Source organism: Octopus bimaculoides, chromosome 4 (genome assembly GCF_046866305.1).
Source record: "Octopus bimaculoides isolate indiv1 chromosome 4, ASM4686630v1, whole genome shotgun sequence".
Taxonomy (NCBI): domain Eukaryota; kingdom Metazoa; phylum Mollusca; class Cephalopoda; order Octopoda; family Octopodidae; genus Octopus; species Octopus bimaculoides.
This window is the reverse complement of record NC_142931.1, coordinates 79,879,709-79,892,208: the sequence shown is the minus strand read 5'-3', so window position 1 is coordinate 79,892,208 and position 12,500 is coordinate 79,879,709. Positions and strand designations below refer to the sequence as shown.

Below are 12,500 nucleotides of genomic sequence, written 5' to 3'. Positions count from 1 at the left end.
CCACACTGTTACGCTGTATGTATATGAAAGGCTTTTTTTAGTTTCCTTCTACCAAATCCATTCACTAGGCTTTTATCAGTCTGGATCTATAGTAGAAGATAGCTGTCCAATCTACCATGCAGTGGAACTGAGCCTGGAACCATGTGGCTAGGAAGCAAGCTTTTTAACCATGCAAGCTTTTAAACCATCTATGCCAGTATCCAAGAAAAGAAAAGAAAAGAAAAGAAAAAAAACACAGGTAGTATATTCACGCCTGGAAAGACTTCCATCATAGATCTGTTTGATCAGTACTGACCCACAACTACCTATAACATCATCTCTTTAGTCAAACACCACATGACAGTAGTTCTGATTCCAAGCTATTAGATTTGTTGAGTTAATCTTAAAACTAGTTTAGTTTAAAACACCTGAAAAATAATCCATATGAAAGCAATATCCTGCTTGACTTTTATCTTCCAGGAACAAAAGCAATTATTACTTTCTTGCGTATGAAATTTTACCTTTTATTTGTTCGCAGATGAAAGGCGATGCCGGATTTGCATTTTATTGTTGTTGTCGTTGTTGGTAACACCGCTGAGAGAATAAGAATTCGGTTAGTCACATCAGTGTTAATTGGAAAGGAAAGCTATCTTTTTAAGTTCACTAGTAAACAAGTCAGAAACGGAAGGCTGTCTGTAACTCAAAGGGTGAGACGAAGAAGATTAAGGAAGCAAGAGCAAGGGGATTTCTCAGAATAGATTCTCTATCTCTATCAGTGGGGTGTGGGCGTCGGTGGTAAAGCAATTATGATGTAGTGATGTATGTATGTATATGTACGTAAGTAGACAGACACATACACATACATACATACATATACATATATATACAGTCATACATATGCATATATCAAACTTTCACGTGTCTTTGTGTGTGTGTGTGTGTGTGTACAAGTTTATGTGTATGGTGCAATAAAACTGATAGAGAATGAAACAACTACTCAACCTGTTATATACACACGCTTATACATATACATATGTACATATATATGTGCATATATATATATATATATATATATATATATATATATATATATATATATATATATATATATATATATATATATATATATATATATATATATATATATATATATATATATATATATATATATATATATATATATATATATATATATATATATATATATATATATATATATATATATATATATATATATATATACATATAGGCGCAGGAGTGGCTGTGTGGTAAGTAGCTTGCTTACCAACCACATGGTTCCGGGTTCAGTCCCACTGCATAGCACCTTGGGCAAGTGTCTTCTACTATAGCCTCGGGCTGACCAAAGCCTTGTGAGTGGATTTGGCAGACAGAAACTGAAAGAAGTCTGTCGTATATATGTATATATATATATATGTATGTGTGTTTGTGTGTCTGTGTTTGTCCCCCCACCATTGCTTGACAACCGATGGTGGTGTGTTTACGTCATCGTAACATTAGCGGTTCGGCAAAAGAGACCGATAGAATATATACTAGACTTCCAAATTTACTCTCTTAAATGGTTTATAATCTCGAAGGCCCCTTATTTTAGGGTTAATATTAACAAATGTAAGTTGTATATAAAGTAATCTCTTGCCATCCTTAGGTCCTTTGGGCCTAAAATATTAAATAAGTTTACTGAGGTGATCCCTTTCTGCAACCATATTTTCTTCTACTTTTCTGAAAGTATATAGAAGTAAGGCTAGATGTAGTAGATAATATTTAGTTTGCTTACTGGGTTTCGAAAACCAGATAGAAAAATTCCCATGATTAGCAGCCACCTAAATGTTTGGCGATAAAATAAAATAAAATGATTTTTTTTTTGTTAGAAAATTTTGGACTGGTCCTGCTATAGGTTATTATCTTTAAATAAGTTTTTGCACTCGTATTGTATCATCCCTATATAATCCCCTAGTAAGGAGAGGAAAACTATCCCTAATCTTCAAAAGGAGGTATAGGTCCACTAAATCGGCCACTTGTGCTGAATCTGAGGACCCCATAGTAATATCAAAGAAATTGGTGGAATCAGCTCTCCGACAGTTATACTTGCTGAAGGAGATGAGGGTCTCCTTTGCCACTAAAATTCCATCAATATCCAAACTAGAGATATTTGCAAATTTCCGAGCAAAAATCAAAACCTTATTTAGCTATATAGGGGATATGGAATTGTAATAATTCAAGATAGCAAATTGGATAAAATCTAAATTAGGATTATCAGTAAGGGAGTCAAACCATAAGATAATATCCCCAGTAAAGTTCCATAGGGGAAGTTGAATCTTATCCCTAATGATGGGAATAATCTGATCGATAATATATTTACTAATTCTGCCCAAATTGGACTTGGTTGGGCAGATTAATCTCATCAAAGGATTTGATAAATAATCAGATTTATGGTCCTTCAAAAGACAATGGGGAGGTTTTAGAGCATAAGGTTGGGTTCTATCAAGCAGGCCCAAACTAGAGATGATATCCAGATGAGTATCATTTTTTTGGTTGATTGATATTTTTTAGTTGCTTGACACGTTTTAGTAATTCGTTTTGATTACTTATTTTAGTTGATTTGTATATACCCTTTCTTGACAGGCCTTTCTATATATTTTGTATTTTTTTGTGCATATATATTTTTTACCTTCTGTGCTTTTATATATGTATTCCTTTTATATGTTGAAGGCCATTTATATATGATGAAATGTATGGAAGCATGGTGTTATATAAAGTCGTTGACTCAAATTTGATCTTTATTCTCTAATCAATGTTTTTTGTCTGTATCTCAGTTTCATTGAGCACTTATTTTTTTTTTGAAGTCCTATAAACACTTCTGTCCCCATAATAAAATCTATATACGTTTATGAATTTGTTTTGCAAGATTCCTGGGGTGAAATCATATATTGAAACAGATATTGTTAAATTTCGAGATGGTAATTTTTTTTTTTTTTTTGCCAAATAAATACACGCACTATATATTCATTCTTCACTTGTCTATTATTGTTCTTATTTCATGACCAATGTCTGGAAATCTTTCATCACACATCTTGTGACCTCTTCAGCGACTCTCCATACAGCGTGTCTCCTGTTCTGTTTAGTCCATTTGGGTAGGTAAGTAACTAGTAGACAGACAGACAGACAGACAGACAAACAGACAGACAGATAGATAGATAGATATTGGCGCCACATACAAAGCACCCTGTAAATTTTGTAAAGTGGTTGGCATTAGGAAGGGAATCCAGCTGTAGAAATCATGCCAAAACAGTCAATGGAGCCTGATGCAACTCTGACTAGACAGCTCTTACCAAACCATCCAATGTATGCCAGTATGGAAGATATACACTAAATGATGATGATGATGATGATGGTACAAGGTTTGATTAACTTGGACCTATAACAGAAGACCCTTGCCTAAGATGCCTCACAGTGGGGCTAAAACCAAGACCAAAACTCTTGAAAGCAGGCTTTTCAATCACACAGCAATACCTGCACCTGCAGCTGCAACTGGCTGTTTTTTCTAGCAGGCTGTGTTACCACATAGAGATTCACTAATCATTTAGCAATCTATGGTATTAGATGGTATGATTTGTGAGTAATAAAGTTTAGAAGTTGGTCCTTGCAAGACTTAACTTATCTGACGTACAATTATGAATTTCCCATTAGAGTTTGGCATGGCTTTCTTAAAGTCTTCTACTCTAACAAGAACTACTGTCTGCTATAAACCAGTTAACCATGGCATGAATAATATATATCAGTATTGGAAATTAATTAATGAAATTGCCGGATAGTGCCACAAAAAGGGCAAATGGAGAGATCACCTATCATTAATTTCTACCAAATATTATATTGGGTTTAAATCACTTAAAGATGTTATGTTATTAAAGACAACGTTGGCATTGATATCTTAGAGATTCTGAATATATTTCCTTGATATATTCACAAAAGGAGATTAAATATAGAATATAATATTTTATTATATGATAAGAAGATACAACATAATAATATAGTGATTCTTTATATTCTTCTACTGGTTTAGATCACCAGACTGCGGTCATACTGGAGCATTGCTTTTGAAAACTTTTACTCAGTTACATTGACTCTTGTTTGCGCAGTACTTATTTTAATCCGGGGTTTGTTTTATTGATATGTGTTTGTTGAACTGCAAGGTTAGCTTTTTAATTGGTACATATTTTCACAGCCTTGTAACGAGGAAAGGCAATATCAAAACTGGGCATAAAGAATTATAAGAAGAATGTGAACCAAGTACTATAAGGTATACTTGTTCGATGCTCAAGTAACGTGGCTGTTGAATGCTATCTTAGAAAAACCCATCAAACCCATGCTAATATGGAAGACCTGATAAAAAATGATGATGGCAATAATGATGATGATGATGATGATATGACGATGATTTTGGTAGTAGTGATGGTGATGAGGATGGTGATAGTGGTGGTGATGATAGTTATAGTGCTGGTGGTAGTGATGGTGATGATGATGATTATCATGATCATAATCATGATGGTGGAGGTGGCACTGTGAGTGGTGCTGGTTGTTGTAATGATAATGAGCAAAGCGATAATGACTCATAGGTTGATGACAACAACAACAACAATGTCTATGACAATGATCATAATCATGATGATGATGATAGTTGTGGCGATGGAGGTGGTGGTGATGACAATGATGAGGAGGACAATAAAGTACACCATGCCATCACCAGTCCTTACTTCACTCCTGCCATACCCATCTTGCCGACCCACCCCGTCAGCCAATCCTACCATGCCTACCTTCAACCACTTACCCTACGCTCATCAAGAACATACCACAACACCACTCATTACACACCACCATCATCATATCCAAGATACAACAATACTAACATTAGAAAGATGGATAAACTAACTCAATAGGAAATCAATAGGATAAGTTAATCTTGTCTAAAATTACATGAATCTATTAGGCTAGAGTTTAAACTCAGTTTTCTATAGCATTAATGACTTGTGCATGGAATTAAGTAAGATGGAAAGTATCTGGAAGCCTGTCTTGTGTGTGTGTGTGTATGTATATATTTATGTAGGTAATCGAAACTGTGCTGGTGCTTTACTCATCATCCACTTATGCATTTTGTCTAATTTCTCCATTATATATATATATATATATATATATATATATATGTATATGTATATATATATATATATATATATATATATATATATATATATATATATATATATATATATATATATATATACACATATATATATATATATATATATGTACGTATATATATATATATATATATATATATATATATATATATATATATATATATATATATATATATATATATATATATATATACATATACACATACATATATATATACATATATATATGTGTATATATTTAAGTATATGTATATATATGTATAACATATGCAAACACATTAATATATATGTAAACATAGATATATGTATATATATATATGTGCTTTATATATATATATATCATCATCATCGTCATCGTTTAACGCCTGCTTTCCATGCTAGCATGGGTTAGACGGTTTGACTGGAACTGGCAAGCTGGAGAGCTGCACCAGGTTCCAGTCTGATTTTGGCTTGGTTTCTACAGTTGGATGCTCTTCCAAACACCAACCACTCCGAGAGTGAAGTGGGTACCTTTTATGAGTCACCAGCACAGGTGCTTGTATGAGTCACCGGCACGGGTGCTTTTATAAGTCACTGGCACAGGTGCTTCTATGAGTCACTAGCACAGGTGCTTTTTTGAGTCACTGGCACGACTGCTTTGAGGAGTCACTGGCACCAGTGCTTTTACATGCAACCAGCATGAGTCAAATGGGCTGAATCCTGGAAGTACTGAAATACCAAGCCAACCTGTTACAAAGGCAGAACAAGCCCCTAACTCTTCACCTTGTTCTAAAAATCAGTTTAATATCAATGGTTCCAAATAGGGACTTTATCAGATATTGAGCTAATAAGAACAGATACTACCCTTTGATCTTAGCAGCTAAAAGGCTGCTGCTGTTAAATTCTTAATCACAAAATGGCAAATTGGCAGAATCACTAGCACAGACAAACTGCTTAACGTTTCTTCCAGTTTTTTGTTTTGAGTTCAAATTCCACTGAGGTTAACTTTACCTTTCACCTTTCCAGGGTCAATAAAATAAAGTACCAGCTGAGCACTGAGGTCAATGTAACTGACTTGTCCCCTCTGCCTAATGTTGGTGCCCTTATTCCAAAATGTGAAACCGTTAAATTTTTTTTAACCACTTCCACCTTTAGTTTTAGCTTAAAAAAAAAACTTTCATAAGTTCAAAATTTCTTTTTTTAATTATTTTTCAAAAATGTTCAGTTCTTTCAAAAATAAATTTTCATGATCATTGTTCCCTATCCTTGTTCCCTGAAGGCATGGGCTCCACAGTCCTTTGGCTTGTCAGCTCCTGTCAAATCATGCCAGCAGAGAACAAAGTCATTAAAACAATGATCATAAAAAACTATTCTTGAAAAATTTTTGTAATATTTTCTTTGGTATTTAAAAAGAATTTTAGTTTTCCTCCAAATTTATGGATACCATAAAATCTTCCTCAACCTATAAGTAAACCATCTCTTTCTCCTTCGCCCACATCACAAAATAAACACCAGATATCTCGCATAAATTAGCTGCCTGTACCCAATCCTTCTCTGTTGTTAGATGTTACAGTTCAATTGTCAGTCAAACAACATACAAATGAAACTAACTTTCACCATTTTTAGCATGCTCTAAATCTTTTCAACACAGGAATACATACCGCCACGCCACCTTTCATTTTCTCAATTCCTTTCTATTTATTATTACCAATTTATCTTTTGTATGTACCTGATATGTGTTTCATGCTTAAGAAGAAGAAATTGTTGAAAGAAATTCTGTTGCTTAAATAAGAAATTCTAACTAGATCTTTTGAAATATCTGAAAGAAATGTGTTGCATTACTACTTCTCAACACCCATGCCTACTGGACCACCAAATCAGTAACAATCTTAATGAGAAAATTAAGATACTTAAATTCGCCATGTGTGTCAACCAAGGGAGAGAGGAAGTGAGAGAGAAAGAGGGTGAGTGAGAAGGAGTGGTTGATAGGTATATGAATTACTTTCTATGATTGAACTGAAATTAACCCCTGGCTATTAAAGGCTCAACCACACACACACACACACTAACATTTGTTTTAGGTCTTCTACCCATTTGAATTTGGCCATACACCAGATAACATGTTAAGTCTTATGTTCCAAGATTTAAATTTTGAATTTGTTTTAATTATAAAATTATACCGCAGCTAAAAAAATCTTTTGGCTTTTGAATACAACCTTTTCATTCTCTTTCTATATTTTTTGTTAAGTTACAATTTCTCTGTTTTGGTCAGGGTTTTTCCAATTTCTTTTCTCTTGTATCAAGTAAAGGATGAAAGCATTTAAAAAAGGAAAAAATTTATAGAGCTGAACAAAATCAAAAATATTAATTCTAATTTTTCCTTTTACTTTTTAGTTTTCTTAAATATGATTAATTACTGTATCCTAAATATTGTATCCTTGCATATTAGGTGAGTATTTCAGAAATATTTTCACCTTTTAAACAAAAATTGTCCAATATATTCATATACGTTTCTCAATTGAAATACTCTGAAATAGTTTGGAAAATTATTGTTTTAATGACAAGTTTTAAAATATGGACAATCACATGAGGGACACAGCATGAGAACGGTTGCACGAGAAACAGCAGGAGGAAATAAGGAATCAAAATCATGTGAGGGTGAGACAGAGAAGAAATGAAATATGCCAAGAGGAGAGGGAGCATATCTTACGGCATAGGAGGGAGAGAAATCAGCAAAGGATAGAGCAAATGAGCTAGGACTAAAGAGAAGTGTATTTTCAAAATGTGGGAAATAGAGATCAACAGAATCGAGAATGCATGAGTCAAGAGCAAAGGCAGCTGTACTTATAAAATATGTGAAACAGAGGTGGATCTCTCTCGGCATACCAGCAAGCCACAAAATCACATCAGCCAGCATCACCACCACCTACAAGCCCATCATATATATATATATATATATATAAGTTAAAAAAAACAGACAAAAGACAATAACAAAAAACAACAACGTGAGGACGTGATACGGATAGTGTTACTAGACGCTCGGGAAGGGAAAGAGAGAGAGTATGACGTTTCGAGCTGAGCTCTTCGTCGGAAACAAGGAAAGTTCAAAGAAGGGAAAAATGGAGGAAGAAAAAATCAGCACCGATGTCCACGAGGTTACATTGTGGAAGGACCGGAAGAGGAAGTGGTAGAGGAAAAGTTCTTTCTAAGACAGGAGAGTGAAAAAGGGAGGTGAATATGTGTGCGTGCGCGAGGGTCTGCAAGTGTGTGTGTAATAACAGAACGTGTGTATATATATACATATATATATATATACATATATATATATATATATAAATATATACATACATATATATATATATAAATATATATATATACATTGGGCCTCACCGAGGTGATGACTACTGACCGAGACCTTTGGAAATGTGCTGTGCGTGAGAAGACCCGGCAAGCCAAGTAAGATCGTTGCCAGTGCCCCTGGACTGGCTCTTGTGCGGGTGGCACATAAGATGCACCATTTTGAGTGTGGCCGTTGCCAGTACCGCCTGACTGGCTTCCGTAGGATTTTCGAGCGAGACCGTTGCCAGTGCCCCGGGACTGGCTTGTGCGGGTGGCACATAAAAGACACCATTTCGAGCATGGCTGTTGCCAATATCGCCTGACTGGCCTTCGTGCAGGTGACACGTAAAAGCACCTACTACACACTCTGAGTGGTTGGCGTTAGGAAGGGCATCCAGCTGTAGAAACTCTGCCAAATTTAGATTGGAGCCTGGTGTTGCCATCCGGTTTCACCAGTCCTCAGTCAAATCGTCCAACCCATGCTAGCATGGAAAGCGGACGTTAAACGATGATGATGATGATGATGATGATATATATATATAAATATATTATTTTATTTAAAAGAGTTCCAACTCTGTCTGTTTTTTATGTTTTTTATTTATATTCTTGTAAAATTTATGTGGGATATAGAATATGGAATATATAATATATAATATAAAAAAAGATGGATGGTACAATGAAATGAAGTATTGAATGTCTTATTGAATATATGGAAGATGTCATATTGAATATATGAAATACTGAGTGTTCAATATAAAGGATTAAATATATAAATATATAAAGGCGAATACGTATTTTCTATACCTTGTGGTATTTCATCATGGCCGGTATGACAGACTGTAACAGACTGTAATAGACTGGCTGGTTTTCTGTCTTTTATACCAATTCCTTTGGACAGCAGCAGTATGTGTTTGGCTATTTTTAGAATTGATGCCAAATTTATTTTTAGAAATGATGACATTTGATAGATCTTTTGTGTTTTGGTTATAGGGATAAGATTTTTGAACCCTAGTAGGTGTTTGGCTATTTTTAGAAATGATGACATTTGATAGATCTTTTGTGTTTTGGTTATAGTGAAAAGATCTGTGTATATATATATATATACACAACAAGCTTCTTTCAGTTTACATTTACCAAATCCACTCACAAGGCTTGGGTCAGACTGAAGCTATAGTAAAAGATACTTGCCCAAGATGCCATGCAGTGGGAAAGAACCCAGGACCATGTGGCTGGGAAGCAAGCTCCTTATCACACAGCCATACTTTTGCTTATATATAATACAAAATATACATATACATATATATAGATATGATTGCGTGTTTTTGTGTTTGTGTTGGTTTTGTTCCCTCGAAATACTTGACAACCGGTGTTGCTTTGTTTCTGTCCCTGTAACTTGTTGGTGCAGTAAAATGTCCAATAGCATGTGTGTGTGTGTATATAGTCCAACCAATGCTGGTCATGACCACATAAATGTTTCAAATTTTACCTGATGATGGAGAATTGTATGTTATGATGCAATCTTTTATGACTCTCTTATACTCTTTTATTTGCTTCATTCATTTGACTGTGGCCATACTGGAGCACCACCGTTAGTTGAACAAATTGACCCCAGGACTTATTCTTTGTAAAACTAGTACTTCTTTTATCAGTCTCTTTGCTGAACTGCTAAGATATGTGGACGCAAACACACCGACATCAGTTGTCAAGTGATGGAGGGGAGACAAATACAAGCATACAAACATGTACATAAGCCACATAGGAATTATTGGCGATTTTCTTCCTCTGTCTTCCCTTCTATTGGACTTTCCTCTGTTTCTGAAGAAGAGCGTCTGCTTGAAAAGTTAAACCATCTTTCTTTCCTTTCCTAAGCATCTGCTAATACATTACATGTACCACGTCCTCGCATTGTTGTTTTTATATGTTTGTTCTTTTTGGGATTTACTATATATATTATATATATATATATATATATATATATATATATATATATATATATATATATATATTTATAAAACAAGATTTTATAAAATATATAGTATCTGTTAACAGTCTTAGCAAAAACCTCACAGGTGAGTTTTTGTATATATATATATATATATATATATATATATATACGACTGGCTTCTTTCAATTTCCATCTACCAGATCCACTTGCAATGCTTTGGTTGGCCTGAGGCTATAGTAGAAGACACTTGCCTAAGTTGGCATGCTGTGGGACTGAACTCAGAACCATGTGGTTGGTAAGCAAGCTACTTACTACACAACCACTCCTGTGCCTATAGCCACTCCTGCACCATTCTCCTGAAACAGTTGTTATAAACACAATTTGTGCTTGCTTTTTATACCTATACCACACCGAGGACTCACCCTTGAATTGGATCTATGGTTTAAATTGAATTTGGTGCTTGCATATTTACAGTATCCAACCGACACCTGATGTCTTCCATGTTGTTCTTTCACTGTGTGCTCTGTTATCATATCTAGCCATTTCTGGCATCCTATGACTTGATGTGCCTTGATTATAGATTATACACATTTATAGGAGAAGGAGTGGCTGTGTGAATAGGTGCAGGAATGGCTGTGTGGAAAGTAGCTTGCTTACCAATCACATGGCACCTTTTATTATAGCCTCGGGCCGACCAAAGCCTTGTGAGTAGATTTGGTAGACGGAAACTGAAAGAAGCCCATGGTATATATATGTATGTATATATATATATATATATATATATATATATATATATATATATATATATATATATATATGCATACGTTTGTGTGTCTGTGTTTGTCCCTGCAACATCGCTAGACAACTGATGCTGGTATGTTTACAGTAACTTAGCAGTTCGGCAAAAGAGAATAAGTGCTAGGCTTACAAAGAATAAGTCCTGGGGTTGATTTGTTTGACTAAAGGTGCTGCTCCAGAATGGCTGCAGTCAAATGACTGAAACAAATAAAAGAATAAAAGAATATATATATATATAAGTACATATATATGTATGTTTGTATATGTGTATGATATACGTACTTACATGCTTCGACATATCAATGTGTATATATGTATGAATGTCTGTGCGCGTGTATGTATATACATCTCTTGGCAATACACGTTGGTGAAATATGTATGTATAGGGAAGAAAACTGATAAGTTTTGCTTTCGATCATAGTCCATTCTGACATTTGTTCCAACAACCAACTTTTACCAATAATACCTTGTCACTCTCACTACAATCTATACAGTGAATTATTGATCGGTCCCTTCGAAACCTGAAAGCAAAGGCACAATTGTTCACAAATCTCTCTCAGACATTTATTTGTCTATGTAGCTATTGATGTTTGTATATATACGTGTGTGAATGTGTGTGTGTGTGTGTGCGTGTGTGTGTGTGTGTGCGTGTGTGTGTGAATATGTGTTATTTCTTTACTACCCACAAGGGGCTACACACAGAGGGGACAAACAAGGACAGACAAACGGATTAAGTCGATTATACTGACCCCAGTGCATAACTGGTACTCATTTAATCGACCCCGAAAGGATGAAAGGCAAAGTCGACCTCGGCGGAATTTGAACTCAGAACGTAGCGGCAGACGAAATACCGCTAAGCATTTCGCCCGGCGTGCTAACGTTTCTGCCAGCTCGCCGCCTCATGTGTGTGAATGTGTGTGTGTGTGTGTGTGTGTGTGTGTGAATGTGTGTGTGTGTGTGTGTGTGTATATATATGTGTGTGTGTGTGTGTGTGTGTGTGTGTGTGTGTAGATGCTGCAGTTTTGATACTCCCATTATCCAATGTAATGAAGTTAACTAACCTTTGTAGAAGCAATAATTTCATAAGACAGAGATAGGTGTACAACGAAACAAGCAAATCCAAAGAAACTCTAAGGAAATCCAGCTTCACAGAAGATCTTAATTTTTTTTTTTTTTTTTGTGTTACACAGCATGTTGACTCCTTGATGGAATTTAATAATCAGAACATACCATAGTGGAACACTTTCAGA

At 35.0% G+C, this 12,500-nt stretch overlaps 1 protein-coding gene and 1 non-coding gene across 3 annotated transcripts in view; both read right to left on the bottom strand.

Moving 5' to 3' along the window:
• The window catches only part of LOC106883964 (beta-1,4-N-acetylgalactosaminyltransferase bre-4), a 1,203,892-nt gene that overhangs the window by 1,039,777 nt on the left and 151,615 nt on the right, over nucleotides 1-12,500 (bottom strand). The window lies entirely within an intron of this gene.
• LOC128247754 (U2 spliceosomal RNA) lies at nucleotides 5,872-6,060 on the bottom strand. The gene has a single exon (XR_008264103.1). It is a non-coding gene; the product is annotated as a U2 spliceosomal RNA (small nuclear RNA).